This window comes from Papaver somniferum, chromosome 9, assembly GCF_003573695.1.
Source record: "Papaver somniferum cultivar HN1 chromosome 9, ASM357369v1, whole genome shotgun sequence".
Classification (NCBI taxonomy): Eukaryota; Viridiplantae; Streptophyta; class Magnoliopsida; order Ranunculales; family Papaveraceae; genus Papaver; species Papaver somniferum.
The window spans coordinates 122,636,964-122,647,264 of record NC_039366.1 but is presented as its reverse complement, the minus strand read 5'-3'; the positions used below and the strand labels follow the sequence as shown (position 1 = coordinate 122,647,264).

The window sequence follows — 10,301 nt, the reverse complement described above, 5'->3', positions numbered from 1 at the left end:
TTCGGGAATATAAGTCCGGTTTATCAATTGGTTCCTATTCGCCTTGATTTATCAAAAGATGGAACAAACTCTCTTGGGTATTTCTGTGGGAGACAGATTTATTCAATCTATAGACTTTTCTGTGTGAGACAAATTTTTTTATTAGTCTTCGACGTTGGGTCGTAGCAACTCTTGGTTGTGGGTGAGATCAACTAAGGGAATCAAGTGCGTAGTATCCTGCTGGGATCAGAGACGTAAGGAACGCAAATATACCTTGAATCAGTGTGAGATTGATTAGGGTTCAACAACTGTCCAGTCCTAAGTTAATTGGTAGTAGGATAGAGTCTGTAGCGGCTTAATACAGTGTGTTGTTCAATCTGGACTAGGTCCCAGGGTTTTTCTGCATTTGCGGTTTCCTCGTTAACAAAACTTCTGGTGTTTGTGTTATTTATTTTACGTATTATATTTTGTTATATAATTGAAATATCACAGGTTGTGCGTTGAGATCAGTCAATTAGAATATCAAACCTTTGGTTGTTGATTTAAATTGATTGACACTTGAACATTGGTCTTTGGTACCGTTCAAGTTACTCCTCTTATATTCAATCGGGCTCGCAGATTTTTATTTACTGATTGCAAATTTAATTAAGAGTTAGAGATATTAAACTCTTTGATATACTTTTCTCTAGATTGAGTCTGACTGTCTAGTTGATTCTCTAGAAAGTATATTGGAGTAAGTCCTCTCAGATTGTCAAACGAATTGTTGGGTGTGGTTGTTAGACCCCCGCATTTTCACTATTTAGAATTGTTAGAGATGGCTTAACTACGAGTGAAGTCGTGAAGGGTTTTCAAGAAATTGAAGCATGGTAAGAGAAGGGAACCATCATATTTACTTTCAATAGATGCATTCATGATCACTCTCATTCAGGGAATAAAGTTGAAAAAGAAATAATGGAATTAATGATATCAGATGGGTTGTTGGGTTAAGATTAGTTTTTTGATAAGATTTAGGGCGTGAGATTTATTTATATTGGATTGAGATTAGTTTTTTGATAAGATTGAACTTTTTAATGATTGAGTTGCGAAAATGAAGAATTAATTAAAAGCATGTAGTAAAGATTAACATATAATTCTTAAAAAGTTTTCCTTTGTTCATCATTAGCGAAGGAGGAGGAGGAGATGGTATACGATAGAGCCTGAAACTTAATTTGTCAACCAATTGATCAGTTTTAAGTTACACGTGCAAATTACGTGCTAATCGTAACCTACAACGTTAACAAAATATAAGAGAAAATTAAAAATTAAAAATTTTGTAACGTTCAATATGGTCACAACGGTCCTAGGACCCAAACTCTAATATTGAACTTTCTAGGACCCAAATGCAACACTGGTCACAAAGTTGGGACCCAAAATCAAAATGTCCCTATATATATGTTAGAGCACTGCTCGGTCGAACTCGCATGCGTTGCTATCTCAAGCATGTTTGTCAATGTTAGTGATCAAAACTATAAGTCTTGATTTCTAGTCTACTATTAGCTAAGTCTCGGACTAGGATAGAAAGTGTAGTTGAGCTCAAGACTCCATGGCGATAATCATACAAAGACGAAGAACTACTCAAGGAACTTGTGGAACTTCATCGACTAAAAGGTATGTGGAGACTTGAACTTATCTATCACTCAAAAGTCTATCTACTATATCTCCTATCTTGAGACAAAAGTCATATTGCTATATAGACTATGATTATACACATTTGCTATTTCGAGCCGAGTTTATCTCGCTTATCTTTTTTCTCGAAATATGTGTTGGTAAGCTTTCGCTTTGGCCAAGTTCATCTTTACTAGTGACAAAAGTCATATTAAGTTTCAATTACTTGAAAATGGCTTTGACGAAAAATGGTTTGTGAATAACAATCATATAACGTCCTCTAAGAATGTTTCAATGATTGAAATGAGAGTTTAGAATATATAACCTTGGAAGGATATAAACTTTGTGTAGTTACACATGTGTGTAAGTCCTTATTCCTTGAACCAAAGTATGTGTACTTTGCTTCTCAGGAAAACCGGAACTGAAGTCCGCATACCAGTACGCGCACTATCGGAAGTTCACGTCCCGTGAAAATCTGCTGTATTTTGTGAACTGAAAACAAACTCATTCCGGGTACTTAAGTCCGCGTACCAGTCCGCGTACTTAGGATGTTTATTTTTTAAAAACGATTATTCGTGAACTTAAACTTATATAAACTAAGGAATGCATAATTGCAAACCGTGGCTATAAAGTTCATGAATTGATTCGAGTGAATCAAACCGTTTTTGCTTCGATTGTGTCTTGTATACTTCTATAAGATCTAAGCAATTGAATAACTCTCTAACTAGTTCATTTGAGTCATTTGAACTAGTTGTGGTAAAGAAGAATATGGTTGATATGGAAGTGCTCATATGGCTAACCATTTGGTTAACTACTGTTGAACCAACTAAGTGTACATGTTTGGGTACGGTTACACAAACCTAAATAAACGTGCATTTCATTTGTGTGTAACAATCTAAGTTCAATCTAACGGTTGAAAGATATTAGCTTGAATCTAATCAGGTTTTCATCTAACGGTGAATATTGAATGCTTTGTTACCAAGCTAACATTGATTGCAAACCCTGATTTGAAAGTTTATATAAAGGAGAACTCTAGCAACTGGGAAAACTAATCCCCACACCTTCTGTGTGATACTAGTTGTATTAGCTAGAGTCGATTCTCCTTTAACCTTAGGTATCTTCTCGAGATCCTGTAGATTAATGACTTGAAGACTTCATTGGAATTGTGAAGCCAGACCCAACTATTTTCTCTGTATTTGCGTGATCTGATCTTGCCGTTTCTGTCGTAGTTGAGTACCATCGTAAGATTAGCTTGACATTGATTTCTCCGATAGGCAAGATATAAAAGAAGTCACAAACACCTTCGTCTCATCGTTTGTGATTCCGCAATATCTTCTTTCGCTAGTCGGTTAAGATTATTGTAAGGTGATTGATAATTCTAGATTGTTCTTCAGGAATATAAGTCTGGGTTATCAATTGGTTCCTGTTCACCTTGATTTATCAAAAGACGGAACAAAAACTCGTAGGTATTTCTGTGGGAGACAGATTTATCTATTACCATGGACTTTTTTGTGTGATACATATTTGTTTATTAGAGTCTTCGACTTTGGGTCATAGCAACTCTTAGTTGTGGGTGAGATCATCTAAGGGAATCAAGTGCGTAGTATCCTGCTGGGATCAGAGACGTAAGGAGCGCAACTGTACCTTGGATCAGTGTGAAATTGATTGGGGTTGAACTACAGTCTAGACCGAAGTTAGTTTTTAGTAGGCTTAATACAGTGTGTGTTCAATGTGGACTAGGTCCCGGGGTTTTTCTGTATTTGTGGTTTCCTCGTTAAGAAAACTTCTGGTGTCTGTGTTATTTCTTTTCCGCATTATATTTTGTCATATAATTGAAATATCAGATGCTGTGGGTTGAATCGATCAATTGGGAAATCCAACATTTGGTTGTTGATTGAAATTGATTGATCCTTGAACGTTCGTCTTTGGTACCATTCAAGTAGTTTCTCTTGTATTCAATTAGACCCGCAAATTTCTATTTGCTTGAGTAAGTATTGAATCGAGAAAGTGAGATATAACTCTTTGATATACTTTTATTAATATTGAGTCTGACTGTCTAGTTGATTCTCTTAAAAGTATATTGGAGTTTGTCCATACAGATTGTTGAGCGAAATATTGGGTGTATTTGTTAGACCCCCGCTTTTTCAATATATATTTAACTGGATAATATATATGTATCTTAACTAGTGTCTATATAATATTTAACCCATGTCGTAACATCACTGACTTAATTTTTTGGTAATTGTTTTTAGTGAGATTATTTTATTACCATCATTAGCATCCCACTAATTGCTTTTTTTACTCGGTAAAAAGATTTTGGAGTCTGTCAGACAACCGCACGGTCATCACAGCATGCCAAATCCAAGCTGAGAATGATCATCTACATCCAGGCCTACATCACATGCCTGTGACCATTAATCACGCTCTGACCGTGCGGTCCTGTTTCATCAACCATACTGTGTTTCATGTCTCCTTAGAACTCAAGGATACAGAGGTACGAGCCTATAGAACAGATCATATTCAAGTAAGGTCGTTAGCATCCCACTAATTGCACTATCGACAATACATGCAGATAGGTTTTGATGTTACACCAAAGTTAGCCATGAAATATACATTTGGAGATGTAGATTATTCATTATCTTATCCTGACACTATATAAATGTGAAGATCGTTAAAGTTAAACTAAACTGTCAGTAAAGATTGTTCACTGCATTGTGTATGTGATTTAATTCGATCACAACAATGTTATAAACGAAGCAGTTTTTGCTTTAACAAATATATTAACTAGATAATCACCAAAAGAGACTATCTATATGGTGGAAACAATAAATAAATAAATATCGTATAAGGTTATTTGAATTTCAACAAAAATTCTGCAGAAAATATGTAAAAATCTTGATAGAATTTTATTAAAACGCAAATCCATAAACTCAATAATATGAACCTAACTGGAATATGAAGTTCATGAACCCCAATTTCACTTTGAGTTCGCGAACCTACTTTTGTGAGTTCGTACGCTTAAATAAATTTCAAAGTTTATGAATCGGAAAATTAACTTGAGCTCGCAAACCTATCTTGGTGAATTCAAAAACATCAATTTATCTTATTGGGTGCATGTATTTTATTTTTTATTCATTCCAAGGTAAGCTTTTTACATTCTCACGAATTGGTATCACAGGTAATTCCTTTACGAGGAAAGTTTAAATTCTTCCAACAACTGATCTAACTTGTGAACCAAGTTTTTAGATATTTTTGTAGGAGATTATCACATTGTGTACACATTGTCTATTCTTAGAAGTTTGAGGATACCTTTGGAAGTATTTCTCTTATGAAATTCGCTCGACATTAAACATGTCTAATATTCTCAAACTACGGAAAGAACCTCAAACGCAAGTCAAGTTATAACTAAACAAAAAGGTTCACCAAAATCTCAATCATGTTGGATTACTACATGTTGGAGAAATCATCAATACATAAATCTCAATCATCTTGATGAAATGCATCTGTTGCAAGTGTTTCCTCCAATACCTAAGGTTCTTCGAGAACTAGGATATAAAGACTTTGAAAGACTTCATTAGGGGATTTATGAAGGACAAGTTAACACATCTTCTCTAAGATAATTTCGTAATATGTATCTCGATTTAATCTGTTTATAATTCTCATCTGTTTCAAGATCATTCTCTTCTGCTATAAGGCCATTCAAGAATTATTGATAAATTTCAGATTTGATTCAACACTTTAAACTCGATAAAGTGTAACACTTATCTATTGAAATTTTTCCACAAGAAATCATCAGACAAAAGGTCTAGTTTGATATTCTTACGAGTTATATATTTTTTTAACATGATCAATTTTATGCATCTACACTAGTAGCTAATCAAATTCATCCCACCTTTTAGGATAAGTTGGCTAAAGCTATATACATGGACTAGTAACTAACCATGTTCATTCTCATCTTTAAGTTTGGTCCATTTGTCAACCAGGTTTATTTTGAACCCTAATTTGGGGCATACAAGATAATTTTGGGGCACACAGACTTATGATGCCATCCAATTCAAACTGCTAAGGGGTGTTCTAGTGATGCTAAAGTTACTGTAATACCCTCATATAGTTCAAATTACATTACTACCCTTCCACTTAATTAAATTCTAATCCTAAAACTTTTCCACTAATTAACCCATCCCCCTAATTAACTACCCTCCCATTAATTAACCGTTACCCACTAATTAACTCACTCATTAATACTAAAACGGTTACTTAAACCAAAAAAATATATTAAAGTTTTAAAAACCAAAAACCCTTCTCTCTCCCTCTTCTTCTCATCTTCTTTTCAAAAATTTCTGAAAATTTCTGAAAATTTGTTCGATTAACTTCTCTGTTAAACACATACATGGCACCTCGTGTTAAGCGATGCCCTAGAAATACGGTGTCGAATCCTGGTGTTGCTTCTGTAGCATGTCAATCTAGGGTTTTTGGAAAAGATGGAGATGAAGTGGATAGTGGATCGATTGGTGTTGGAGAGGGAGAAATAGAGGCTGATTCTTTAAGATTGCACATAGAAAGATATTTCCCACAAACCCATTGTTTATTTTTGCGTATTTCGTTGATTTATGACATGTAATCGATGATTCGTCTCAGTTTTTGTTAGTTTCAGGGTAGTGTTCGGCTGAAATGTTGCAGCCGAACTTATTTTTTTTACACAGACGAAGAACAGTTCGACTTAAAACTTGAATATCGTATGAGCCGAACCATTGAGTTCGACACCAATTTTTTTTATGATAATCATCCGAACTTGAATGTCATTATTTAATAACCGATCTATTACTGTTGGGTTCATTGTTCGGCTCAGTGTGATTAATATCGAATGTGCCGAACTTTTCTCTGACCATGGCTAATACTGTTGGCACCTAGTTCGGCTCATTGTGATAAATATCGAATGTGCCGAACTTTACACTGTGTATGTCCAAAAGCTTCCTGTAAACTTGTCCACTTATACGTGAGTTATCATATTTACTTAATTTGGAAAACTAATTAAGGTTTGTAATTTGTGTTAGCACCCATCCGGGAAAATCCAAAAATAAGCTCAAAAGGAGAACAATGGTAGTGACTCCTTCTAACTCAAAAACTCCTAAACCTCGAGGTGGTGGCACAAATAACATACATGCAGGGAAAAGGGAAATTGATACGACTTGCTCTTTGCATGTAGAACAAGAGGATGACAATGATGAAGATGTTGGCGAGGAAGTTCAAGAAGAAGAAGAACTAGAACAAGAACAAGAGAAAGTTGTTACATCAAGGGAGACAGGTAAGCACATTCCTCATCCGGATAATGTGATACGTTCTCGCAGGGATGGTTTGCCCCATGATCTCCCTGAAGATGGTGGAAGAATGTTGATTGGCTACAAGGAGTCATGGGCGAAGAAAATTTACGAGACTCCGGATCACAGGGATGCAATCCGCGTACTTAGACACCAAAGCGCCGCACATTAGGATATTTTCAAAGAGGCTCCTGATGTGGTGGCTTTAGTACAAGGCTCAGGTTTATGGCCTGCTATTTTATATGCACAAGAGGAATTTGATGCAGTTACAAACTCAGCCTTTTGTGGGATATTTTGTCTGGATACTTACACATTTCATCCCCCCTTTGGAGAGATGGCAATCACTCCAGATGATGCACAGAAGATTAGTGGTCTTAGAACGCATGGGAGAAATGTTTACTCAGCGGTTTATGAAATGACTTGGGATGAGTTGTATGTACTTGCTGAGGAAACTCTTGGTTGGCCAAAAGACAAAACATAATTGGAGTTTGCCTGCGCTGCTAAAAAGATGAAGTTTGTGGATTCTAGCACAAAGAAGTTGAAGAAAATCAAGTTCACTGCTTTGAAAAAGTGTTTTGGAGACACAAATGAGAAAATTTCAAAAGGGGAGTTGGTTATGGACGAGGTCACAGCTATGCGCACTGCTACCGCGTATTTGTTGCATACTTTAGGAAGTGTTATATTTCCCGATAACAGTGGAAACAAGGTGAATGCTCAATACCTTCAATTGTTAAAGGATTTGAAAAGCTGCCACAAGTACTCTTGGGGAACCGCGGCCCTTTCTTTCCTATTCGAGCAACTTGGAACTGCGTCTAGGTTAACAAGTAGAAACATTGGAGGTTATTTCACAATGCTTCAAGTAAGTTTACACATTGTAGTTCCATTTTCAAGAAAAGACTCGGCTTTCAATTTTGGTTTATTTTACGCCGAACATACTTTTCTGTAGGTTCGGCTGTTTCGATTTCAATATCCTGAGCCGAACTTGTAGGGGTTCGGCTTTAAACCTTGTTTTGTACATAAACCGAACTTTCTTCTGTTTCCCCAAGTTGACAACCTCCATGATCCAATTCTACTGATCCTAATAATTAAGTTTTGTGTGTTTGTTTTCAATATTGTTGGTGTAGGTATGGATATATGACCATTTCCCGGATTTGAATTTAGTCAAGGAAGATGACAAATGGGTAGATACATTTCCTACCTAGGCCAAATGGAGTTTCAAGGAAAATAAGAAGAGGAATAAAAAGGAAATCTTGATAGCTTTGAGAGAAAACTTAGACTCTTTGACTGCTGAAGAATTTGTATTTTAACCATACAAAAAGGATAAAGAAGATGACGATGTTGTTGAGGATAAAGATATGCCGTTGGAGATGTACTATGGGCCATTGTTTTATCCCGAAGGCTTTATAGTGTTTGATCCCCGTCAAGTACTCCGTCAATATAGATTTATCCAAACGATTCTGGTGCTAGAGGAATCAAAGTTCAAGTTGTTTACCAAAGGTTCTAAGGGAACAAAGAGTACGAAAAGTTCATGGAATGTCGAATATGATCCCGATCCTACCATTGATTGTTGGGATAAATTGGAAGATAACAAATTAAGTTTGGTTGGCTTAGAATATTTGCGTGACGATCCTTGTGAAGTTGACCCGGCTTATATAGATTGGTATAACCAAATTTCACATCCCTTAATCATTAATAGGGAAAGTCAAGCTTTGGTAGATGGTAAGAGGGGAAAGCGAACACAAAAGGAAGTGGAGCCGAAGACGAGGAAGAACACAAAGGGCATGGTTGAAGATGTTTCGAAGTCTTACAGAACTATGGTATATTGAGTGCATACTTTTAAACTTGTTTTCAATATTTTTGTCTATTGTTGCTTATATATTTTAACTAAATTTTATCGGATGGCTGGGGGTAACGACGTGTTGAAGGATATGAAGAAGAAAATTGATTGCAATGTGGATATGGCGGTGGAAGAGCAAGAATATATGTACAACTGTTGGGTTGGAGTAATCAACAAAGGTGAAGGTGCGAGTGAAAGTGGTGCTAGAAAAGGTCGTGGTGGTGGAAGACGTGGTGGTGATCAATAGATGATTATGTTCAAATTGAAGTACACTAGGTTTTTATGGTTTGGTTTTTAAGTAATGTTTGATTTTAGCACAATTTTATTTACTTGAAGAAAACAATGTTATGTGTTTGGTTTTCGGCACAATGTTTTGATGTTTAACTACAATGTTATACTTTTATGTTTAAGTGAAATGCTATGCTTTTTGTCTAATGTTGTTTTTATGTGTAAGTTACAGTATAAAGTTCGGAATATAAATATGTAATACGTATTAGCCGAACCTTTTACAATTTTCTAAGTAAAAAGCTCGGCTTATAAGTGTTTAACGCGTATAAGCCGAACCTTACACTGTAACATTCGACTGCTCTTGTTAAGTTCGGCACGAACTTCCATCTTAGTTTAGAGCCGAACCAAATTGCTGGCACTCGATAATTACCAAAGGAATCCTGTTCGGCTAAAACGGAGATTTTATAAAGAGCCGAACTATTTGCCAATATTAGAATATTCTAGAATCTTGTAAATTACTATACTAACCTTAAGTTGATATAAAAGCAAAAAATGCTCTTTTGGGTCAAAGCATAAGGAACATCAAGAGAACCTTTTCGGTTCCTCTCCTCTTCTTCTCCTTTTCAAACCAAGTCGGAGAAAATCAGTTAAAATCATACTTCATCGCCGAAATTGATCGTCGATTTATAAAAATTTGATCGTTGATTAAACACAACTATAAAATGGCTTGTGGAAAACAAAAAACAATTGGTAGGGGGTCCAAATCTTCTTCTAATCCTTCAATTGAAGACCAACAACCGTTAAAATGAGTTGAAACTGAAATTGACAAAGAAGTTCAATCAAGTGAAGAAGAAACCCTGGAAATGAGGATTAGAAGGTATGTTATACAAACCCAACCATTTAATTTGTTGATTAATGCCTTTTATTCTATTGTTAGATTAGGTTTAATTGAAAAAACCTAGGTTTTTCGGAACACAGAGAAAGGTTCGGCTCATAGAGTGTAATTTATTAGCTGTCGAACCTTTAACCAAAGAACAGTTCGGCTAGTCGAGATAATCTCCGATCTTTTAGTTTCATTGGTTCGGCTGTTTCGTCTGGCGTTCGTATACGCCGAACTTAGTTCTGTAACCTATTTTTTTAAGGATAGGCTGTGTATTCTGTAGGATTATAATTATTTATGTTTTTGTACTATGTATAGGAACCAAAAGGGTAAAATGAAACACCAGGAAGATCAACCAGATGTGGAAGATCAACCTGAAGTGGAAGAACAACAACAACCAGAGAAGCAAGATGCT

The 10,301-nt window shown here is 35.8% G+C and overlaps 1 non-coding gene across 1 annotated transcript; it reads right to left on the bottom strand.

Moving 5' to 3' along the window:
- Positions 1–3,943: 3,943 nt before the first annotated feature.
- LOC113314677 lies at positions 3,944–4,157 on the bottom strand. The gene has a single exon (XR_003342556.1). It is a non-coding gene; the product is annotated as a small nucleolar RNA U3 (small nucleolar RNA).
- Between the last annotated feature and the right edge of the window lie 6,144 nt (positions 4,158–10,301).